We start from the raw sequence: 24,139 nt of genomic DNA, 5'->3' as shown, positions 1-24,139 counted from the left end.
TAAGCATTTAAAGTTAACATGCAAACTTTGGAAATGTGAAAAAGTATTACTCTAATCACTGTCAATTTATAGACCCCTGACTTTCTGGAAATAAAATGTGTAATTACCTTTTACTCTGATCATAATCTCCCACCTGTCTAAGAGGTTATTTATTCCTTATTTAGAGGGCCTCTATTGCCATGTGCCTGGAATTATTATATGCTCATCACTTTATGAAGAATAAAATTTGTCTTTCCTGCCTTAAAGTTACATTCGTTCTTCCGCTCAAATCCTGATCTGGTCCATTAAAGAGTGTTCGCAGACAAAGTTTCTGAAAGATTAGAGAAGAATCCCCCCCAAGATTGCCCCAACACTAAACTACAGACAAACAGTATTTTATTTAAATAAGGAGACAGCTTTCTAAAAGTATACATTCTCTAATAAAAATAGTTTATTATTTTGAATGATTTAATGGTTTTCTACACAATTTACATCACAACACAACATGTAAATTTTAGCAATAACATCTGATTCTAACAGCACATCATGCTATTCCTTTCATAGAGCCTTCAGAGATTCAATGCTAAACAAATTTCCTTAGTTGGCATCAAGGCACTGATCACTTTAGAGGCTTTTAAGAAATTATTTAAAGATGCAAATGCCTCTGAGTGAAGTGTACTATCCCATCATTGAAGCCCACAGGAACAAGTCCTACAATTTTAAAGAGGCTCGATGGAAAAATTTCTCAATCCTGAAATCCCCTAGGGAAGGGGTCAGGAGAAAGTGCCATGGTTGATATTTAAGAACTCCACACCTCTTAAAAATAAGCACTTATCCCTAACATGCAATACTGCAGATGCAAGTTAAACTTATCTGTTAACAGCTGCCTGCTGTTTTCTGCTCCCAGATGAAATGAAGCAACTCTTCTGATAACGAAGAGATACCTGTCTGAGGCAAACGAAACATTGGCACACAGCACAGCCTCCTCAATCCACTTGATCCCAACTCATCTCTCATTTATTTCGGCTTCTTTTATTCCAGGATTAATGTAGTATAACATTTTCATTTCATTTCGCTTTTATTCTGCTTTTGTAAAAGCAGTATTTTGAGATGGACATTGGCTCTTCATTGTATTTCTCATCAATTCATTATTTTTGTGGTTATAGCTTGACAAGCAATTAACTTTAAAATGGGAGATTCCGTAACTTTAAATTGGTAGCTTTCATTTGCTTAAAATTTTTTGGCATATGCAGATAATGTTCTCATCAGTAGTAAGAATCTCAGGGTTATGCTTATTCCCCAATGGAGGTATGACATATAATCTTTTCTGCCTTTACTTATCAATTCACCAAGGAGCTGTTTTCTCTGCATCTAGGCCATCATACTGCCAGGCTGGTTATGACTCAGAAGATGTTATCTGAAAAAAGTCTATAGAAAAAAAAAAAAGTTTCCCCTCCCTCATCAACAAAAGCCCACCCTCTAAGAGACATTCAAGCTGAACTATCACAATTCTTAATCAGTTACAATTTACAAACAGATAAATTTAAAATAAACAATTTACAAAATTTTTGAAGCATACCTTAACATCTTGTTTTGCAGTTAAACAATGGAAAAGTATTTCTCCTACGCTAAAAAAAAAACTTGCTTACACACAACTGAAAATAGAATCTTACTTGATAATACAAAAGCTACCATCAGAAGAAATCCCTTCAGGATCATTAAGCCACTTCCTTTGCTCTGAAGTTTCTATAGTAGTTTTAAATTATTATTAAATCACCTGAAAAAAATTCCAAAAGAGAACCACACACTACCATATCCAAACAACTTTTGCATTTCCCATAATTGTAATTAATGTCAGCCCAGTAGGCCAGACCAACCCCCAGTTCAATACTTTCCTTCCCCAAAAGCTCTATACTTTGAAGGAAAACAGATACAGTATCAAATTATGACACTTTCCTTGCCCAAATTAATGCACTGGTACACCCAGTGGCTCATATTTAACTTCCCCCAGCTTCCCAATTCAAACTGGGGGGAAAAAAACTAAATCATTGGGAGTTACTTGCCAACTTGGAAGTTGATATTTCTTTACTTTTTCCATTCTAAGACTTTAAGTTCTCTGGCATGAGTTTATCTGCAATCATAAACTAAACAATTACCTAAACCCACCCCACCAATCCCAACCGTAACAGGCCACTGCCAACTAATTGCCAATATTTGCCCCTCCCCTTTAATAAAACTTTTAAGAAGTCACATTATTGGAAAACTTAACTTCAACATTTGGCCTACTCAAGCTCTTCTGAAGTTCTCCTGAGATGACTGAATATGAACCAAAGCTGCACTGTGCTGTACTTTTCAGCTTCAACTGGGAATACTCTTCCAAGGATAAAAGCAGCTCCAGTCCCTGAAGGTGTTCGTGCCAACAGCACAGCGGTACACTCCTTCTCTAACCCAGTTTGTCAATAGTACTATAGCATCTGTGGAAAATCTTAGAAAAAAACATTTTCTCCCCCACCCTCTCTCTTCCCTGTTAAGACCATCCCAAAATGCTTCAAGTAAAAAATAACAAGTTTAAGGGGTTAAGCACTTTTAAAGTCTGATTAAGGGGGTGGGGGGAAAAAAGAGTAACTACCAGCCATTTCTCCAATGGACATCTCTTCCACAGACCTCAACGTGAGAACTGCTCTAGTTTCTATAAACTGTAAACCTGTGGTGGTCTGATTATCCTGATATTGGATTTTCTTGTTTTCTGTTACACCTTGAGTCATTTGCCTTTAGGATTCTAGACAGACCTAAGGGAAAAAGAACTGAAAACATATTTTGCCCCCACCCCCACAAAAAAAAAATACTGAAAACTCCCCCCCGCCTCAGTTACACATCCAAACTCTACATTTACAAAACGAATTCAGGGTGAGGAAGTAAAAACAGGTCATCTATTCACAAAACTGAAATACTTCATTTACCCCAACTAAACATACAAACTGCTTACAGATTTGCTGAAATTGTCTCAATTTGGCTATCAAATTCATTTGGTTTTCCTCAAATTCGTAAAAAAAAAAAAAAAAAACCCCACAAACTTGCCATCTACTATTTCTCCAGGACTTGGCAGTCTGCCCTCAAAAGCTTCAGACAAGATTCATGAGTATAAGCCTGAAAAAGAGAAACCTACAACACCCGGAAATCGGCCTATGTTCCCCATATAAATCCCTTTACACCTCAGTACGAAACTCCCCCATTATATTAGAAAATAAATAAAAGGTTACCATAAGTTCCAGAAAAACAACATATTGCCGACCTCACGGATTTTTACCAACCACTCGTTTTCCCTGTGGCCTTGGCACACTGGCATGCTGGTCTAGGATCCTCTATCTACGCACAACGCCTGCTCGCCGCCTCCGTGTGGTTGCCAAGCCAAGCCGCCTGCTAGCTTCATCACCAAATCGCACTCGCTCCTTTCTGGAATCCTTTTTCCTAGCTTCACCACCAAATCGTTAGCGCTCCTTCCTTCTTCCTAGCTTCCTTCACCAAATCGCACTGGCTCCTGGACTCTTTTCCTATCTTCACCACGAACTGCTGCTTGCTCGCTTGCTCCTCAGTCCTAGCTTCATCAAACACTGGTTCCCGGAATCCTGTCTGCTGCTGTCTTCCTAGATTCACTGAATCCACTTCTGTGTAGCACCTGGGTCAGCTGTCAATTAATGCTAGTCCTCAGGATTTAAAAAATAATCTTAACTCAAAGTCCAATGCAAAAACATTAAGTTGGTAATTACTCTTGATCTTGAATTACTTCCGTTACGAAAGTCCTTCACATTTTTCAAACTAAGCTACTATATTTAAGGCCTTCCAAATTCTTCTAACTCTTCCAAAAGCCTTCTGCCTTAGATTTTTTTTAAATTACACCAGTCCTTTTTTGATGTGATTTTTAACCAACTTCCCCTTCTAGCTTCAAGTATTCTTCTAAATTGGTTCTGGTCTACGTAAACACCCTCATCTTCTCAAGCTTTACCTTCTAACTTCTGCACCACCAGAAATTAAATTGATGGGCTTTTAAAATAAATTGGTTACCAATAATTTCCTCACTTTTTCAGTGCTATTTTATCCAATTTTTGGCTTTATATTTTTCTATCTTCTATACTTCTCCAATACTTGTCTTAGCTTTTCATTTTCTATCTGAAACTCTTGACAATATTTTCATTTTCTATCTTGTTTCTATCTTCCAATTTTCTTCTAAGTTTGTACATTTTGCCCTTAGTTTTTTGTTTCCTAGCTTGTCTTTTTTCTTCTGCTTCCTACTTTTCAGGTTTAAATTTATCTTTTTTCTTCTAAAAGTATGTTTTTATCTTCTAATTTCCCTATCTTCTCTATTCTTTTCTCCGCCTTACTGTACTTCTGTCTTCCAGTTTTCCACTTCAAACTTCTATCTTCTCCAAATTGTTTCATCCTACCACTCCCAACTAATCTTTCCATTTTCGTCTGCGTTTAGTAAATGCGTTAACTGGGCTTTAAATGACGCAATTCTCCCTGCGTCATGGATTTCAAGGTCTTTTAATCACCTTCGGTTTAATCTCTTTTTAAAAGATCGCCTTCAAATTATTTTAATCACCTACAACTTTTAAACTTTAAGCTGTTTAAGTCACCTTCATTTTAATCTAAAAGCATTGCCCTTCTATTGGTATTAATTCAGGGCTCTGTAGTCCTTTCTCTCAATTTTCTTTTAAATACATTTTTTACTCCATGAAGAAGCTTCATCTCAACCTCCGTCATGTTTTAGAAATCTTTTATCTTTTCCTTCGTCATGCTACTCTTCTAAGTCTTCATATTTTCTCTTAAAATCTTAAGCTATTAAAATTACGTTAAAAGCTTAACGCTAAGCAATATCTTAGTAACCTATTGACTATATTTTTTAAGTAGTTGTATTAATCTCTATCTTTCAAAGAGAAAAAAACTTATCTGCGGTTTCCTCAAGCTCCGCCCGCGCCCTCAGCAGAAGCCCCTGCGCTGGCTGCCTCACTGCCTGCCGCACAGCTCGGGCGAGGCGTATTTATAGACGGAGAACAACTCGCATCACCGGAATTCGATCACCTTCCGCCGCCTTTGTGAGGGAGGCAAAAAGTAGTTCTTCGGTTAAAAATAGGTTCTACTTTTACTTTTCTAGATTTTTCTTAACAGCTTATGGAACTTGAATGCAAACTACACATGCAGAAATACTTAAATTACTAGCGTGTGGAAAGATTTGAGCTGCAAACTTTAGACAAAAGAAACATGGAAATCATATTTTAAACGGGTCACCAAACACCTCACAAAACCCCCGGAACTTTGAAAATACCTCTTAAAGCACTTTTTGTGTTCTCTTGAGGGACAGTAGGTATAGTTTACCACCTTTTGAAGGAAGATTAAGGTGCGATAGTTCAGGGCTTTACTTTCCATTACCCAACTGAGCCCCAGCCTTGCAGGGACGGTTGAGAAGTGGCAAAATGGCGGACTTTCTCCCCCAACTGCCTGCAGTCCTGCGACTTGCTCCAAAGACAGCCACACGTTTTGCTTTTTTGTTCGAGAAATCGGAGCAGCACGGGCTGTCTGCTTGGGAAATCTTAGAAACGTGAAAACCCACTCTTGGAAAACGCCTCAATCCCACACCACAGAGCTGCTCCCCGCCTGAGCCCCGGGGTCCGTTGGCTGCCAGTGGCCCACTCTGATCTGCGGCCCCCAGTTGCCGCCAGCCCCCCACGGCCCGCACGGAAATCTTTCTACCGTTTTTCAGCTTCCAGGCTCTCCTGAAAGTGCTCACAAGGCAAATCGCCATGGAAAGCAAGTTCAAGTGGCCTTTTAAAGTAGACCAACTAAGCGAATGGCTTTATCTCCGAAGACACAGGGACCTTGGGCAGCCAGTCAGGGACACACCCTGAAGTGTTTACACTGTTCTGGGTCTGCTTTTTTAGGGGTTTTTGTTTTGCAGATTCTGTGTCATGCCTGGTTAGGTCTGAGCTTCAGACCTTCTGAACCGGAGCAGGAAGAAAAATAAAAGCTTTCCTCCAAACCCCAAGACCAAACTGCAGGGTTTGAGTGGTTTTATCTAAATACCACCACCTGGAATGGCCAGCCTATAAGGACGGCTAAGATAACAGCACAACTCGTCGCTGCGTCCCAAGGACTCTGGGAAACCTGGGCTCCCGGAGGCAGCAGAGGGGACCTGCCTTCAGGCGAGCTGAGGCTTCCCGGCGCCGGGCTTCCGCGTTGCTAAAATGGCGCTGCGCTTAAGAAGGCAGGAGAGGCCAGTTGCGGGGCCCCAGTCCTTTACAGAAGTCTCGGGCTGCAGGCCGCGGAGGGGAGAGCGGGGGCGGGGAGGGACTGCGCAACCGGTGGGGCTGCGTCAGGGACAAAGGCCGGGGGAGGGGCGGCTCGCGAGCGCCGCGCAGGGATACGCGAGGGCCGTGAGCCGCCCTCCCTTTGTGAGGCGCTGGCTCGTGGGCGGGCGCCACTGGTTCTAACCGGCTCTAGCCGGTCCTGGCCGCCTTCCCGGAGCTGTGGCGGTTGGCGCAGCGCGTGACTGCGCACGCGCGCCCCGCCCTAACGCCTGTGCCTGTTCTGGGGAATGGCATGGGGGCGGGGTGGCAGCTGGCCTGGGAACTTCTCGGTCGCTACTCTGCGCTGTCACTGCACTTGGGGGCTGGTCTTTCTTTCGTGGAGCTGCTGCCCAACTTCCATTTTCGGTCTAGGTCTTCCTTTCCCACCTCTCTCCTGTCCTTTGTCATTTCCTCCATATAGTCTCGACGTCATCCATTAATTTAAAATCAGAACACAACCCTCGTGTAGCTATCAAGGGCCATGGCGTTATTGTAAAATATCTTCGTCGTTTGTATGTCACCAGGTCTTACTAGTCTAGAATTCTCGGGGCAGAAGTGGTCTCAGGCTGACCTTGCAGCAGCCTAATTTTTTAGAAAAGAAACTGAAGCAATGACCTAAAATGGAGAGTTCCAGGGCACACAAAGCTTGGAGCTGGACGGGGTGGTGACACCCACCCTCTCCGCTCCCTCACCCCCGGGTCTTTAGAACCTGTATCCATGGCTTGTTTTTAGGCAGTCAACTCCGAGGGGAGAGATTAGTGACGCTGTATAGGTTAGGATGGTAACTAACACAATGATACAGCAACTCTATGAAGTTGATTTCTAAAACCCCTTTGGCTCCTGTAAATGATGCAGGTTGTGTAAGGTGTTGGGGAGCTGCCGTGGGGGCTCCAGGAAATGAGGGTCCTGTTTTCTGGGCCAACTCCCTGTCCCCACCTGCCCACATAAAGCAGGGCCTGTTGAAGCAGCTGTTCTCAATTGACGCTGGTGAAACTGTTCTTCTTCTCTTTTGTTTTCTTTTTTTTTTTTTTTAAGCCTGTAAGAGTGGAATATTACTGAGATGCAGCCGGATCCCTTCAGGCACAGTCCTGATGCTTGCTCTGGGGTTGGAAATTTTTTAGTAGAATTTTATCGCTGGATGAAGGAAAACTGAGGCAGGTCACCTCGTTTCGCAAATGGGGATTTGGGGGCCTGGAGATTTTGTGATTTGCCTGAAATGACACACAGCTAATTAATAGCAGAAGCTGTTCTTGAATCCCAGATTTTCCACGTCCTGCTGCCTCCCTTCCTCTCCAGCACTTCTGTCAGTCTCTCCAACTGCGGTTTTTCTATATCTGGGGGAGGACCTAGGACCTGCTTTGTACTCTCTGCTCTCTCCTTCACTCTAGAGCGAGTGAGATGAACGTTAAGAGCCCTAAAATGCTTTAAATTATTGTCAGTGTCACTGCATTAATTTCCATTACCTTGACAGATTACAGAATGTTTCTTTTTTTTTTTTTTTTTTTTTGAGACAAAGTCTCACTCTATCGCTCAGGCTGGAGTGCAGTGGCGGGATCTCGGCTCACCGTAACCTCCGCCTCCCTGGTTCAAGCAATTCACTTGCCTCAGCCTCCCGAGTAGCTGGTACTACAGGCGCCCGCCACCACGCCCGACTAATTTTTTGTAGTTTTAGCAGAGACAGGGTTTCACCGTGTTAACCAGGATGGTCTCGATCTCCTGACCTCGTGATCCGCCCGCCTCGGCCTCCCAAAGTGCTGGGATTACAGGCTTGAGCCACTGCGCCCAGCCGCCAGAATGTTGTACAGTCATCCCTTGGTATCCATGGGGCCTTGGTTCTAAAACCTCTCCTCGGATGCTAAAATCTGAAGATGCTCAAGTTCCTTATGTAACCTACAGATATCCTCCCATATCCCTTAAATCATCTCTAGTTTGCTTGTAACACCTAATACAACGTAAATAATTTTTATATTGTATTAATGAGGGAGTGATAACAAGAAACGAAGTCTGTATATGTTCAATACAGATTCAATTTTTAAAATTTTTTCTTTTTCTTTTTTTTTTTTTGAGATGGAGTTTCACTCTTGTAGCCCAGGCTGGAGTGCAATGGCGCGATCTCGGCTCACTGCAAGCTCCACCTCCCAGGTTCAAGCGATTCTCCTCCCTCAGCCTGCCGAGTAGCTGGGATTACAGGCACGCACCACCACGCCCGGCTAATTTTTTTTGTATTTTTAGTAGAGACAGGGTTTCATCATGTTGGTCAGGCTGGTCTCGAACTCCTGACCTCAGATGATCTGCCTCCCTTGGCCTCCCAAAGTGCTGGGATTACAGGTGTGACCCACCATGCCCGGCCTTTAAAAATATTTTTGATTCACAGTTGTTTGAATCCACAAATGTGAAAACCCATAAAGGGGCCAAGGCGGTTGGATCACATGAGGTCAGGAGTTCCAGACCAGCCTGTCCAACTTGGTAAAACCCCGTCTCTACTAAAAATGCAAAAATCAGCCAGGTGTGGTGGCGTGCGCCTGTAATCCCAGCTACTCAGGAGGCTAAGGCACAAGAATCACTTGAACCCAGGAGGCAGCGGTTGTGGTGAGCCGAGATCGTGTCACTGCACTCCAGCCTGGGCGACAGAGCAAGACAACGGCTAAAAAAAAAAAAAAAAAAAAAAAAAAAACTCTAAAAAATGAAATAATAAAAAAAGCCTAAAATTGCCATGTACTTTAGTGAGGAGATTAATAATATATTTGATTATGTGGCCTTCTCAGCACTCTTGGAACTAAGGATCTTTTTAACATAACACTGAATTTTTTCAAGCACCTTTTCTCTGGACTGCATCTGTGCTCCTTTTAATTTCATAATGTCTGATGGAAGCTGCCCCCTCCACTAGTCCTTTAATATCATGTTTGTTCCCTTTCACTTTAGTCTCAAACCTAGACTTCATTTGGGCCTAAGGACACAAATACAAGAGGGCAAATTTGTTTTAGCCAGTCATCTCATGCTCCCCTCAAAAAAGCCCAGGCTAAAAATAGAAGGCCCTTGGTTCTGGTTTCTGGCAATTACTCCACTGACAAACAGCCCTGTGACCTCAGGCACCAACCCAAATAACTTCCCAGTAGCAACTGAGATATGTAAAATGAGAGGATTCCATGCAAGAAGCCATGATGCTGATTCTATAAAATATAGTAAACAAAGGGTTGGGGAGAGGACATGAAAGACTTTAGGCTGGAGCCGGGCGTGGTGGCTCATGCCTGTAATCCCAACACTTTGGGAGGCTGAGGCAGGCGGATCACCAGGTCAAGAGATCGAGACCACCCTGGCCAACATGGTGAAACCCCATCTCTACTAAAAATACAAAAATTAGCTGGGGTGTGGTGGAGGGCGCCTGTAGTCCCAGCTACTCGGGAGACTGAGGCAAGAGAATCGCTTGAACCCGAGAGGCAGAGGTTGCAGTGAGCTGAGATGGTGCCACTGCACTCCAGCCTGGCAACAGAGCAAGACTGTCTCAAAAAAAAAAGAAAAAGGAAAGATCTTAGGCCTCCTGGCTGTACCTTCGAGAAGGCGGGGTGCTGAAAAGGGCAAAAATTTTGCATCCAGCCTCCAAGCATACAGTCAGCAAGGCCCTACCTTAATCCTCCTGACTCAGGCCAGGCCAGAAACCTCCAGAGAATGCCAGAATCCACTCCACCCCTTCCCTGATTAGCAAGTCCAGTCAGGCTTAGTCAAGAGACAAGCTTCTGAGAGATCCTTCATCTACGGCCCTGGAGCCCAGAGGCCACAATGGCTGAGTCTTCATGGCACCTGGATTCCTCCCAGGCCTCCTTTGATTTTATCTAATCCTGTAATTTTTTCTTTAATTCTGCATTTCTAGAGCTCTCTAGAAATGCAGGTCAGAAATGAAGGGCAAAGACAGTCCCAAGAAAACAACTTTCTTGGTTTTTTTTTTTTTTTTTCCTTGAGACAGTTTTTTGCTCTTGTCACCCAGGCTAGAGTGCAGTGACAGGATCTCAGCTTACTGTAACCTCTGCCTTCTGGGTTCAGGTGATTCTCCTGCTTCAGCCTCCCAAGTAGCTGGGATTGCAAGTGCCTGCCACCATGCCCGGCTAGTTTTCATATTTTTAGTAGAGACAGGGTTTTACCATGTTGGCTAGGCTGGTCTGGAACTCCTGACCTTAAGTGATCCGCCTGTCTCTGCCTCCAAAAGTGCTGGGATTACAGGCATGAGCCACCACACCCGGCCCAAACTTTCTTGTTTTCTAAAGATTTTAGGAATTTGCAGTTCCCAATCCCGTCCCCTGGCTGCCCACCTTCCCAGAGCCGATTTCTGGAACAATGTGACCTTCTGTAGCTGCTGCACAAACTTAGGCTCCCTCACCTACTGTGACCGCCCCCACAGCAGGAAAAAACCTACAGAGATGATGCAGCTCAGAGCTCTATGATATGGAAGACAGAGCATTGTTTTCTAGGGGGTTTTGGACAGCTAATAATTTACCCTGTAGAACATGTAAAATTATCCCTTGAAACCCAGCAGACAGGCCCGTCACTTCACAGAGAGCTGAGGGCAATTCCAGCAAGAATGAGTTACAGAAACTAGAAGTGGCTGTGTCATTGACCTTCCCAAAATGATATGCGGAAGAGGCAGCTGGGGCCTCTTCCATCGCAGCCTTGAATCACCAGGGCAGGAGGGTAGGGGAAACAGATTCTCTCTTCCTGAAACAAGAAAACATCTTCTAAATGTACCCACCTCTACTTCTAGCAAGCATTCCTTGTTAGATAAATTCTCTTTCGGGGAGGGGAATAAAGGAGAAAGTGTCTTTGTTGTTGTTGTTGTTCTTTCTTAGGAGAAAGTGTCTTAAGAAAGCAATTCCCCACCCCCTGCCTGAGAGTTCCAGGCTCCTAGTTCCTTCCTTGGTCTATTTGCTGCGTAATGTACTTGGCCCTGGGCCCTGAAGCCTGTTGGTGGATCCTTCCAAGAGGCCTGGCTGTGGCAGCCCAGCTGTAGCACTGTGGGCTGTAGGAGGACAGATTGACATCGAGGGGCACAACCGGGCTGTCCCCCATGCCTTCCTGGGGGCCGCGTCTGTAGAACCGTCTATCCCCTCCATGTGCATCTTTATTTTCTGTAACGTGTATTGAGTGCTGTGCCTCACAACAGCCCTGTGGGGGAGGTGGTGTTGCTCTCCCCTTAGACGGATGAGGAAACTGAGGCAAAGAGCTGTCATTTGCCAGATCACTAGAGCCTGGCACACAGTAGAAGCTCCATGTGTGTCTACTGAGTAATGACTCAATGAATACCTTGGAATAGTATCTTTTTTGGAATTTGTAACACACACACACACACACACAACCAGAATACTGAAAAGCTCCCACAGGAACAGATCATTCCACAGGAACAGATCATTCCACAGGAACAGAACGGATTTAGACTTGACGTAAATTCGAATGCCCATCAGGATGGAGTGGAATGGGACTGAGCTAGCTGTACTGCGTGGGAAACTGGGAACTGCTTTGCTCTGGAGGTCTGTTCAGAACTTCTGAACCAACTGCCATCCACAGAGACAGGGGAGAAAACCCGGAGGCCACCTGTGGTTTCCATGCAGCTCTGATGGAGCATTCACCCCTCTACCTCCTACCCGCCCCCTGCCCAGTGCAGGGTAGTGAGCCCGGCTCAGCCCTTGCTGTCCTTGCCCCATGATGAGTCACCGCGGGAGACGCCTGCTGAGTGAACCTTCCCAAGTGGCCTGAAGGAACAATGAAGCTCTCAGGGAGTCGCAGCCGCGTTCTTGTGTCCCTGATCTTTTCAGTCATGCTTCAGGTCCCTGGCAGATGTTTGTATTGGCCTGGCACACCCAGCATGAGGCTGATTAAACATCCTCCATGAGCATGCTCACACATACACACACACACACACACACACACACGTATATTCATTCTTCCTCAATGCAAGTGTGGCCCACATCCCACAGACACACATCTCCTGGGACAAGGGGGTAGCGGCCACAAGGTTTCAGGCACTTTGTCGGGGTGTGTTTCTCAACAGTGCCGGATTAAAACAGAAGCCCGCAGAATGACAGGGCCTTCTCCTGAACTGGTAATAGTGGATCAGAGCCACCCAGTGTTTGAGTGGAATAAACCTCTAGGTAGCAAGTTCCCATTCCCGCAGGTATCCTCTGGAAGCTGGGTGACCTTCCTAGGGTTCCGCAGTATTCCTGCATTGCGAAGAAGCTGGTCAAGAAAACTTGAGATTTTTCTTCCAATCCTGAAAATCCATAATTCTAAGTAGCCCCTCATGCTACAATTGAAGAATCTAAGACTCAGAAAAGTTACATTCCCACAGCACTTTTTAGAGATGCAGGCAGATGGCCTCTGGGCCCCGGACATCTCCCTGAGTTAGCTGTAGGGACACTCACACCCTGGCTGCCCATCCTGTGGGCTTTCTCCTGGAAGCTTATCCAAGGGGTCAGGCTGCATTCGGTCTAGCCATGAGGGGAACAGATTAGTACAGGAAGTGATACAACAGGAACAGGGCCCAGGAGAGACTGTGTTCTGGCTAGAAAATTCCAGAAGCCAGGCTGGGCGTGGTGGCTCACGCCTGTAACCCCAGCACTTTGGGAGGCCGAGGTGGGCAGGTCATTTGAGGTCAGGAATTCGAGACCAGCCTGACCAACATGGTGAAACCTCGTCTCTACTAAAATACAAAAATTAGCCGGGCATGGTAGTAGGCGCCTGTAATCCCAGCTACTCGGGAAGCTGAGGCAGGCAGGAGAATCGCTTGAACCCGGGAGGCGGAGGTTGCCATGAGCCGAGATTGCGCCACTGCCCTCCAGCCTGGGCGACAGTGAGCCTCCATCTCAACAACAACAACAACAAAAAGGATGTGTAGGATTTAATAGACTTTTATGAGGGGCAGGGGTGGGGAATATCCCAGACAGAATAGGTAAACAGAGGCCCTGCACCTGCACACCCCAAATTGGTAAGGCTTGTGCGGGGAGGAGGAAATGACTGGCCAGGTGGGTGCTGGGTGCGGCTGTTGGCAGGAAAGCAAGAGAAGACTGCAGTGAGGTCTGGGCTGGCGTGGACACCTGGAGAGGGCCATGGACATGGCTCTTAGGGCAGAAGGATGGCTTCTGAGCTGGGAGAAGCCCTGGCTTCCGGAAGCATTGTCTGGCTGCTCTGGGCAGGATGGCAGAGCTGGGAGAAGCAGCAGAGGGGAGGGCACTGAGGCCCAGTGCCATAGCCCAGGCCAGAGGTCATGGGGCCTGGATTGGGAGTGGGGGGGTGGCCATGGGACAAGAGAAAGGAAGGGCTGTGAAAGAGTGGCCTGAAGCTGCCTGTGCCCGCAATGCGGGCCCCCTCCCTCCTGTCTCTTAGTGCCCCGGCCCTTCCAGATTCCTGGTCTTTGCTGTCTTTGGCTCGTCTTCTGGGAATGCTCCTCTACAGCTCTTCAGAAGGCAGACTCCTCGTCACCCTGACCACAGGGCACTCCTTGCACAGGACCCCTCTGGCCACTGTATCCAAAGTCGCCACTTATCACCACCCCATCAGTAGTCTCTGTCCCAAGGCAGCGTACATTTTCTCGGATGACTATGTGTTTGTTAACAGGGCTCCCTCGCTCCTCTGAGGATCAAAGGGGACAAAGGGGATTCCAGAGTTTCCAGTCCGGTTGGCAGGGAGGCCTCAGGCTCACTCCCAGTACAGACATGAGAGAGAGGCAGGTCTGTGTCAACTCCACTGAGGGAGGGTCCCTCTCACCCTGGACAAAGGGCAGGGACATCATAGGGATGTCATTTTGCATTCCCAGCTGCTGCTGCTGTTCAGGAAGGCCTAACAGGAGGTGGGGTGGAGCCTGGAGCCCAGAGTAGGGAAAGGAAGGCCGGGCAAGGGGAAGGAGCTGCCAAGGTCTTCCCAGCTCCTCTTTCCCCTTGAAGTCACTTTTTCCCCTTGGAAGCTTCTAGAGATAGACATATAAAATACTCCCCCTGAGAAAACAGTGGACCTGGATCATTTCTGGAGAGCAGAAGTGCTGAACCCACAATATTTAGGTGCCCTTGGGCTTCTTCCACCCCTGCTGCCCTTACTCTGGGGGAGGCACATTGGTGATGAGCTGATCTGACTCGAGTACTGCTGTGACGGAGGAGGCTGTTACTCCTCCTCTTTGCCCTCCCAGGAGCAGGGACCCTGGGGCGTCTGGGACCTGTCAGGCACGGGGGATGGCTCTGGTATTTCATGGCAGCTCAATGCCCCACATGCCTGAAATTCTGATGCGTCCACTCCACTGGCCTTCTGTGGCTGTCCCCGTGACCTGGAGGCTGTCCTCGGCCTCTTCAAGCCTGCAGCCCTCACAAGCGGAACTCAGCCCAGCAGGGCCTAGAAGAATGTGGAGCTGGGGACTGAGTGCTGGGAAAGGAATCTGGGTGGAAATTTCCATGACTCTTCTGCTCAAGCAAAGACTGCAGCTGAGGCCCAAGATGTCAACAGAGACCAGGGCCCAGGTCACAAAGGGTCACTTTTCCTCTCTCTGGGCTCTTTATCACCTACTGCCCCACCCTGAGCCAAGGCCATAAACCTCATGCAGTCCAGCCTCCTCTGTTCCTGCCCTCCCCACCCCCACCCCCACTGTTTGTGGCAGCAAGATCCCTACTTTCCCTACTTGCACTGACTTCCCTCCACTGCTCCCCACAGTCTTGGCCACTCTCCTGGCAGTGGGAGCCCCCTAACTTCAGGAGCCAGGTCAAGACCCCTTGAACCTGAACAGTCAGTCCATGCTGCAGATTCCTGCAGCCTTCCCTGCCCAGTGACGTCACCAGCACGCCTGGGACTGTGCCCTTCATTTGGTGAATCAGCTGGTTTTTTTATTTTTATTTTCTTCTCATTGTCCAAACGCATCTCAGCTCTTGTTATCCTGAGCTATGGTGTGTGGCTTTTATTGCTGTTTGTCATTGTCACCTGTCTTGAAAACAGAGTTCATGTCTTCTTATAGTTCTGCCTCAGCTCAGGACGGCTCTGCACATGACTTAGGCAGCATCCGCCCACACAGTCAGCCCATGCAGCCTTGGGCTGGTGCTAGGGGCTCTGAGAGGCTCACCCCAGTCCCAGCTGGTGGTCTCTGTGGATTCCCCAGCCAGATCAGGCAGAAGTGTTTGTGGTTTGCCCTCCCTGTCTGCCCCCAGCCAGAATTCCAACCTGGCCAGTTCTAAAAGCTGAACCGTGAAGACTCAGCCCTGCCTGGAGCAGCCTTCCCTGGAGCCTGGCTGACTGCACCCACCAGCCGTCAGCTCTGGCCTAGAAACTTGGGGGTCCTGGAGACAGCAGGTCCTGCTACCTCCCTGTCCTCCATTCAGCCTAAATGTCCACCTCCTCAGGGGCCTGCCTTCAGCTCACCTGCAGACCATAGAAGTCTCCCTGCTGTGCACTCATCCCCTGTGCTTTGGCACTCCCTACTCCACCCCAGGTGTTCTGCAACATCGGTAGCATGACAGAGGGCTTCTTAGAGAGAGGGCGCCCTTGCTACCAGGGTCCACAGGCTCAGTCTCAGCCTGGTTCCTGTTTGTGGTGCCCCTTTCTCAGGCCTGTGGGGATGTCAGGAGCTTAGGACAGCGCCTGGCTCAAGAGATGTGGCTACCTTCCCTCCTGCTTTTGGTACTCAGCGCAGGCAGGGTTCAGTGCAGCAAGTAACAGCTGTGGGTTAGTGGATTGTCTGCAACCATTGGCGACTGAGAGATCCCTGCAGCCCTCCCAGACCCTGGATCTGACTGGAGCCAGGCCCACGTGGGGAAAGGGTTAAACGTTGGCAGTGACTTCACCCCTGCATTGGAGCAGGCGGAGGCAGAGTAGGTAAAAAAATCAGGACAGAGGCTGGGTGGAATTTTCCAGCGTTCATAAACAGGACCAGTCAGGGTTGCTAAGGGAGGTCACCATGGAAACGGTCACGTGCGCCTGCCTCCTGGTTATTCCACCCTGGTCAGGAGGATGATGCAAGCTCCGAGCCTCTTCATTGGCTGCCACCTTCCTCTTGCCACCGGAATCTGGTGGGAGATTGGCTGAGGACAGTTGCTGGGCTGGAGCTAGCCTTTCCCTTTCTCCCCCATCCCTCCCACAGGAACCTGCTGGAAGCTGTTCTGAACCAGAGAAGGATGAAAATAGCTGCCAAAGATGTTGCCATAGCAACTGCTTTCCTTCCTGACCTCCTTGGAAGTTAGTAGTTGACTTTGCAGTTGAAGTACTTTTCTGAAGGCAGAAGAGGCTGTCAGCCATTTTACACTGACCTAACTTTCTTCTCTTGAAGGTGAACTCCCTCATTTTCCAGAGTAGTCAAGGAATTTCTGTGCCTCTACCCATGGCTTTGGTTACCAACTCATCCCTGGGGGCCTTGGTTTCTTTCTGTGAAATGGAATATTCATTCCAGCACTCACCACCTTCTAGGCTGGAGTAAGGCTCCAACTTTGCAAATGCTGTTAGTAAACTGTAGAGCTCCGTGCACTTCCACGTGTCTTTACTTGACCAACACTGACACTCCCTTGGGCTAATGGCTCTATAAATTGGAGGATGGGGCAGCTGACTTGTTCAACAAGCCCAGAGCCCCAGGACAGAGGACCCCTTTGGAGTTTGATTCCTGTTCTGTCACCAAAAGCCCCTGGGACCTTCAGCAGGTCACGCAGGCCCCCAGGGACTCATTTTCTCCTGTAAAAGGACGCCTCTCTAGTTACCTCAAGAGGCCCCTTCCAGCTCTGACATTCCATGACCCTAAGTTAAAGGCCAGCCTGCTTTCCATAATAAATCTGTGGAACTTACCATCCATATAGGAGGTGAAAATGCAGCTATGCTGCACTGAGTCCTTTCTACATGGCAGGCACTGCGGCACATGCATTCACTGAATTTTCACAGAAGATAACTGTCATGATTACAGCACCTACCCATTTTACAGATGAGGAAATGGAGGCCCAGAGAAGTTAAGTAAACGCTCAAGGTTGCACAGCCAGTAAATAGCAATGTCAAGACTTAAAGCCTGGTGGTCCAGCAGCTAGTCCACACAGCTGTCTTTCTAGGTACTGACTAGAATGACGAAAACAACATGGGTCAGTTCATAGCAGGTAAAACGTTGAGTGGAGCAAACCCTGGACGAGGCACCAGCAGCCCTGGGTTCTACCCTAGGCTGTGCCATTAAGTGGCACCCTGTTACCTCCAGCAAGTCACTCTTCCTCTCTTTGTCTCAGTTCTCCCATCTGTAAAAATAAGAAGTTAACCGGCTGGGCATGGTAGCTCACGCCTGTAATCCCAACACTTTGGGAGGCCGAGGTGGGCAGATCATCTGAGGTCAGGAGTTCGAGACCAGCCTGGCCAACATGGCGAAACCCTGTCTCTACTCAAAACACAAAAATTAGCCGGGTGTGGTGACATACGCCTGTAATCCCAGCTACTTGGGAGGCTGAGGCAGGAGAATCGCTTGAACCCGGGAGGCAGAGGTTGCAGTGAGCCAAGATCGTGCCATTGCACTCCAGCCTGGGCGACAGAGTGAGACTCCATCTCAAAAACAACAAAACAAAACAAAAAATAAAAATAAATAAATAAGAGGTTAACCCAGATCTCTGAGGGCCTTTCTGCACTAAACACTCTCAGTCTTTGAGAGAAAGCAGCCCAGAGAAGACAGGTGCCAGCTTGTCCGAGTCACAGAGTGAACAAGCACAGCCTCACTGGCTACCCACTAGCTTTGATCTCAACCTTTGAAACAAACAAGGTTTGGGAAGGGTTGTTTGAACCTAGGGCCCGTGAACCAGAAACAGTCCCTGGGAGCGTCGGCTGTGACTTTTCCAGAAAACTAACTACATCCCACTTTAAGAGGGTCCTTTATTCAGAGATTAAGCCTGTGAAAGGAAAATAAATCTTGGAATCCCAAAATCACTAAGCCAAGGGAAAAGTCAAGCTGGGAACTATGTCAGGCAAACCTGCTTCCAATTTTATCCCTAAATAAGATAGCTACAAAGATTTATAAAAAAAAAAAACTACATGCCTCCCTCACAATTTGCCCACGAGGAAATTCCTTGTGGACAAAGGACAGACAGAACTCAAAATCATCCCTCCGAGGCTCACGTGAGACTAATGCATATCGGATTGCTTCCCCTGACCTCTGATTTCACTAAACCAGACTAAAGCAAAAGTGACTACTCCTCTGCCCTCCTCTCAAATGTAAATTGCGTATTAGGTGAAAGGCTAATCAGAAACTCAAAAGAAAAGAGTGCCACTCTTTGTCTCTTATCTACCTCCCGAGGCTGTGTCATGGGTGTGTCCTTAACCTTGGCAAAATAAACTTTCTCTTTTTTTTTGTTTTTTGAGATGGAGTCTTGCACTGTCGCCCGGGCTAGAGTGCAGTGGCACGATCTCGCCTCACTGCAACCTCCACCTCACAGGTTCAAGCGATTCTCCTGCCTCAGTCTCCCAAGTAGCTGGGATTACAGGCGCCCAGCATCATGCCCAGCTAATTTTTTGTATTTTTAGTAGAGACAGGGTTTCACTATGTTGGGCAGGCTGGTCTCAAACTCCTGACCTCAAGATCCACCCTCCTCAGCCTCTCAAAGTGCTGGGATTACAGGTGTTAGCCACCGTGCCCGGCTGGCAAAATAAACCTTCTAAATTGGTTGAGACCTGTCTCAGATATTTTGGGTTCACAAGCCCTTCTTGTATCTTTGATGTTATAAAGACTTTTTTCTTATGAAACGGTGGTGACAGTGCAGGGTAATTTTGTTATAATTTTGTATTTGGGAAAAGTTGGCTCACCGTTTGTCAGTATTTCCAATACTTAAAGATGTTTTGTTATGGAAAATTTCAAACATAAAAAAGTAAAGGCCAGGCGTGGTGGCTCACATCTGTAATCCCAGCACTTTGGGAGGATGAGGCAGTCGAATCACGAGGTCAGAAGTTCGAGCTAAGCTGGTCAACATGGTGAAACCCCATCTCTACTAAAAATGCAAAAATCAGCCAGGCATAGTGGTGCATGCCTGTAATCCCAGCTACTCGGGAGGCTGAGGCAGGAGAATCACTTGAACCCAGGAGTCGGAGTTTGCAGTGAGCCAAGATCACGCCACTGCACTCCAGCCTGGGTGACAGAGCAAGATTCCGTCTCAAAAAAATTCTCAAAAAATAAAATAAAAAGTAAAAAGAATAGTTTAGGGCCAGGCGCGGTGGCTCACGCCTGTAATCCCAGAACTTTGGGAGGCTGAGGCGGGTGGATCACCTGAGGTCGGGAGTTCGAGACCAGCCTGACCAACATGGAGAAACCCCATCTCCACTAAAAATACTAAATTAGCCTGGCATGGTGGCGCATGCTTGCAATCCCAGCTACTCAGGAGGCTGAGGTAGGAGAATCGCTTGAACCCGGGAGGCGGAGGTTGCGGTGAGCCGAGATAGTGCCACTGCACTCCAGCCTGGGCAACAAGAGCAAAACTCTGTCTCAAAAAGAGAGAGAGAAAAAAAGAATCGTTTAATGAATCCCCATGTTATTCATACCCAGCTCCAACAGTTACTAACTCCTGCCACTTCCCTTCCATCTAAACTCCCAATCCCTTGAAGGGGATCAGAATATCTCAGCCCCACCAAATGCTACTTTGGTATAAGGATAATTCTGAACTGAGGCATTTGAGATCGGAGAGATGCAGAGAGAGCCTTTCTGGAACTTTCCTTATCTGACTACAAGCAAAAACTCCTAGAAATGAGGACTGCCATAAATATCCTCTTCCAGGAAGGTTTATGGCCATGAAGACAGAAAGTCAGGCCAGGCACTGTGGCTCACGCCTGTAGTCCCAGCACTTTGGGAGGCCGAGGCGCGCAGATCACGAGGCCAGGAGATCAAGACCGTCTTGGCTAACACAGTGAAACCCCGTTTCTACTACACACACACACACACACACACACACACACACACACACACACACAATTAGCCAGGTGTGGTGGCGGGTGCCTGTAGTCCCAGCTACTCGGGAGGCTGAGGCAGGAGAATGGCGTGAACCCAGGAGGCGGAGCTTGCAGTGAGCCGAGATCATGCCACTGCACTCCAGCCTGGGCGAGAGAGCAAGACTCCGTCTCAAAAAAAAAAAAAAAAAAAAAAAAAAGGACAGTCGGCACTGAGATGAAACTGCACAAACAAATCTTACTAAATTCAGAGTGATCTTCCACTAGTTTTCCCCATATATTTACCATCCCACGGTTTTGTAGCCCCCAGAAGCTTAAAACCGTTTTCCCTTTGCCTCACATCTTCACGATGTACTGCTATCTTGAAAATGATATGTAAGCTCTCAGGCCAGGCAGTAAGAGGGTGGAAGAAAGTGTTTCTTCTTTCTTTGTAACCCCCATTACCTGGAGTATTTTGAAACAAACCATAACTATTTTTCTTTTCTTTTTTTTCTTTTTTTGAGAAGGAGTCTCGCTCTGTCCTCCAGGCTGGAGTGCAGTGGCATGATGTCGGCTCACTGCAAGCTCCGCCTCCCGTGTTCACGCCATTCTCCTGTCCCAGCCTCACGAGTAGCTGGGACTACAGGCGCCCGCCATCACGCCCGGCTAATTTTTTTTTCTTTCTTTCTTTTTTTTTTTTTTAGTAGAGACTGGGGTTTCACCGTGTTAGCCAGGATGGTCTCGATCTCCTGACCTCGTGATCCACCCGCCTTGGCCTCCCAAAGTGCCGGGATTACAGGCGTCAGCCACTGCAGCCGGCCTATTTTTATTATTTTTTCAATTTGCAAAACAATTTTTATATAATCAAAACCCTATTAGCATTTTCACACCTAAAAAAATTAACCAGGGAGCCTCTCTGAACCTATTCTGGTTCAAGGACTGCCTGAAAACAAAACAAAACAAAACAAACAGAAAACTTTTTTTTAGTATTAATCTTCAAATACACAGTTTGCCTCAATATTTTTTGAGAGTTGGTTTGTTCAATCAGGACCTAAGTGGAATCTGCACATTTCCCTGGATTTCCATGTCTCTTAAGACTCTAGCATACTCTATAGGTTTCCTCTCCCCACCTTTTTTCCCCCTGAAATTTATTTGCTGAAGAATCTGGGTGGTTTGCCTTTGGAATTTTCCACATTCTGGATTTTGCCCATCATATCCCTGTGGTGTGGTATGACATAGTCTTCTGTTCCCTCTGCATTTCCTATAAACAAGTGATTAGATCTAGAGGCTTGATCCAACCAGGGTTCCCCTTTCTTTTTTTTTTGAGACAGGGTCTTGGTCTGTCACTCAGGCTGGAGGGTAGTAGCACAATCATGGCTCACTGCAGCCTCAGCCTTCCAGGGTGAAGCGATCCTCCCACTTACCACAGCCTCTCAAATATTTGGGACTACAGGCGCACGCCACCACCAAGCCTGGCAATTTTTTTTTTGTATTTTGTGTAGAAATGGGGTTTTACAATGTTGCCCAGGCTGCTTTTTCTTTTTCTTTTTTTTTTTTTTGAGATGGAGTTTCGCTCTTGTTGCCCAGGCTGGGGTGCCATGGTGCAATCTCAGCTCACCACAACCTCTACCTCCTGGGTTCAAGCAATTCTCCTGCCTCAGCCTCCCAAGTAGCTGGGATTACAGGCATGCACCACCACACCCAGCTAAGTTTTGTATTTTTAGTAGAGACAGGTTTTCTCCATGTTGGTCAGGCTGGTCTGGAACTCCTGACCTCAGGTGATCCACCTGCCTCAGCCTCCCAAAGTGCTGGGATTACAGGCTTTTTTTTTTTTTTTAAAGAATATTTTATAGATGATGCTGAAGTCATTCGATTAAAAAAAATGTAAACCAGAAAGCCGGGAGCCACACTTCTCTGATGGGAATTCAGTACATCCATTCCTCTTTGGTTTTAGCCATCGCCCCTGGGTCTGGCCAGAGCCCCCACAAAGCTCTTCTGTAGCCTTGCAGAGCTGCCCTTGCTGAGTCATTCCTTGGCATCCCACTCTCTGCTGATGCTGCTGATTTGGATGCTCAGTGAACAATGCCCTTAGTTAGGAAAGCTGCAGTCTGTTCTCATCAGCCACCACATCCCTATATGGAGAACTGTATGAGAAATTCCTTAGATATTAACTGCCAGCAAAAAATTTCCTTTCTCTGAGGAACTGGGATGCTTTTTCCCTAGAGGCAAGAAGAATCATGCAACTACCTTTGTTCCTCTTCCTTTCTCTTTGGCTCACAGAAGCTCAAAGCAATAACTGAGGCACAACTCTGGCAGTCGTACAGGACTCTGGCCTTTTTCCTTGGTCTTATCTTTTAGGTATGCATGAATTTTCTCTGCTTGATTCTTATTTTATTTTATATTTATTTATTTATTTATTTTTGAGACGGAATCTTGCTCTGTCGCCCAGGCTGGAGTGCGGTGGCGCAATCTCAGCTCACTGCAAGCTCCGCCTCCCGGGTTCACGCTATTCTCCAGCTCAGCCTCCCAAGTAGCTGGGACTACAGGCACCGGCCACCACTCCCGGCTAATTTTTTGTATTTTTAATAGAGACGGGGTTTCACCGTGTTAGCCAGGATGGTCTCAATCTCCTGACCTTGTGATCCACCTGCCTCAGCCTCCCAAAGTGCTGGGATTACAGGTGTGAGCCACCACGCCCGGCTTATTTTTATTTTTATTATTATTATTTTTTGAGACGGAGTCTCACACTGTCGCCCAGGCTGGAGTGCAGTGGCACGATCTCGGCTCACTGCAACCTCCGCCTCCTGGGTTTAAGCGATTCTCCTGCCTCAGCCTCCCAAGTAGCTGGGATTACAGGTGCACGCCACCTCGCCTGGCTAATTTTTGTATTTTTAGTAGAGATGGGATTTTGCCATGTTGGCCAGGCTGTTCTTGAACTCCTGACCTCAAGTCAGGATCCGCCCACTTCGGTCTCCCAAAGTGCTGGGATTACAGGTGTGAGCCACCGTGCCTGGCCATCTCTGCTTGATTTTTACCTCTCTCTCTCAATCTCATTGTATGTTGACAAGCTGACTCCAATTCTTTGTGTAAATGATTGATATAAAGAGTTAAAGGGAGGCTGGGTGTGGTGGCTCACTCCTGTAATCCCAGCAGTTTGGGAGGCAGAGGCGAGCAGATCACCTGAGGTCAGGAGTTCGAGACCAGCCTGACAAACATGGAGAAACCCCGACTCTACTAAAAATACAAAATTAGCCGGGCATGGTGGTGCATGCCTGTAATCCCAACCACTCAGGAGGCTGAGGCAGGAGAATTGCTTGAACCCAGGAGGCAGAGGTTTCAGTGAGCCAAGATGGCGCCACTGTACTCCAGCCTGGGTGACAGATTGAGACTCCACCTCAAAACAAAAACCAAACAAACGAAAACCAAAAACAAACATGAAAAAGAAAAGAAAAATAAAAAAAATACTAGTAGCAGAGAAAGACCTAGTTTTCCTGACTTCTAGCTTCAATTCCTAACTTGATCTAGGACAGAACTTCATTCACTCAACAAACACCCTTTATGCAAGGTACAGCTAGTAAAAATAAGGCAGGAAAAAGGCAAGAATTCCACCTTCCTGGAGCTTACATTCTAGCAGAGGATTCGGGTAACAATCCTAGTGAATGAGCACTGTACATGTTCTGAGAAAATATAGGTGATGGAATAAAGGGAACAGAGGAGGGGACCAATTTTGACAAGGGTTGACAAGGAAGGTGACATTTGAGTGGAGAGTTAAAGGATGAGAATACACCAGCTTTGAGAAGAGGGGAAGATTTCAGATGGAGGGAAGAACAAGGGCGGGCAGAGGCGCCAGAGTGACAGATTGTCTCTCTGGGAGGTGAGCTCGCTCCCCCCACCTTCCACAGGGAGAGGGTTGTTCCTTCTCCCTGGCACATGTGGGAAAT

At 47.1% G+C, this 24,139-nt stretch overlaps 1 long non-coding RNA gene across 1 annotated transcript; it reads right to left on the bottom strand.

Moving 5' to 3' along the window:
• Window positions 1-1,130: 1,130 nt before the first annotated feature.
• Window positions 1,131-10,930, bottom strand: LOC103783329 (uncharacterized). The gene is made up of 2 exons (XR_008620204.2): window positions 5,303-10,930; window positions 1,131-5,068 (listed from the first exon to the last, which is right to left on the bottom strand). It is a non-coding gene; the product is annotated as an uncharacterized LOC103783329 (long non-coding RNA).
• Between the last annotated feature and the right edge of the window lie 13,209 nt (window positions 10,931-24,139).

The sequence above is a fragment of the Pan paniscus genome, chromosome 9 (genome assembly GCF_029289425.2).
Source record: "Pan paniscus chromosome 9, NHGRI_mPanPan1-v2.0_pri, whole genome shotgun sequence".
NCBI lineage: Eukaryota > Metazoa > Chordata > Mammalia > Primates > Hominidae > Pan > Pan paniscus.
Note: the sequence above shows the minus strand (reverse complement) of the source record. Positions and strands in the feature narration are given on the sequence as shown.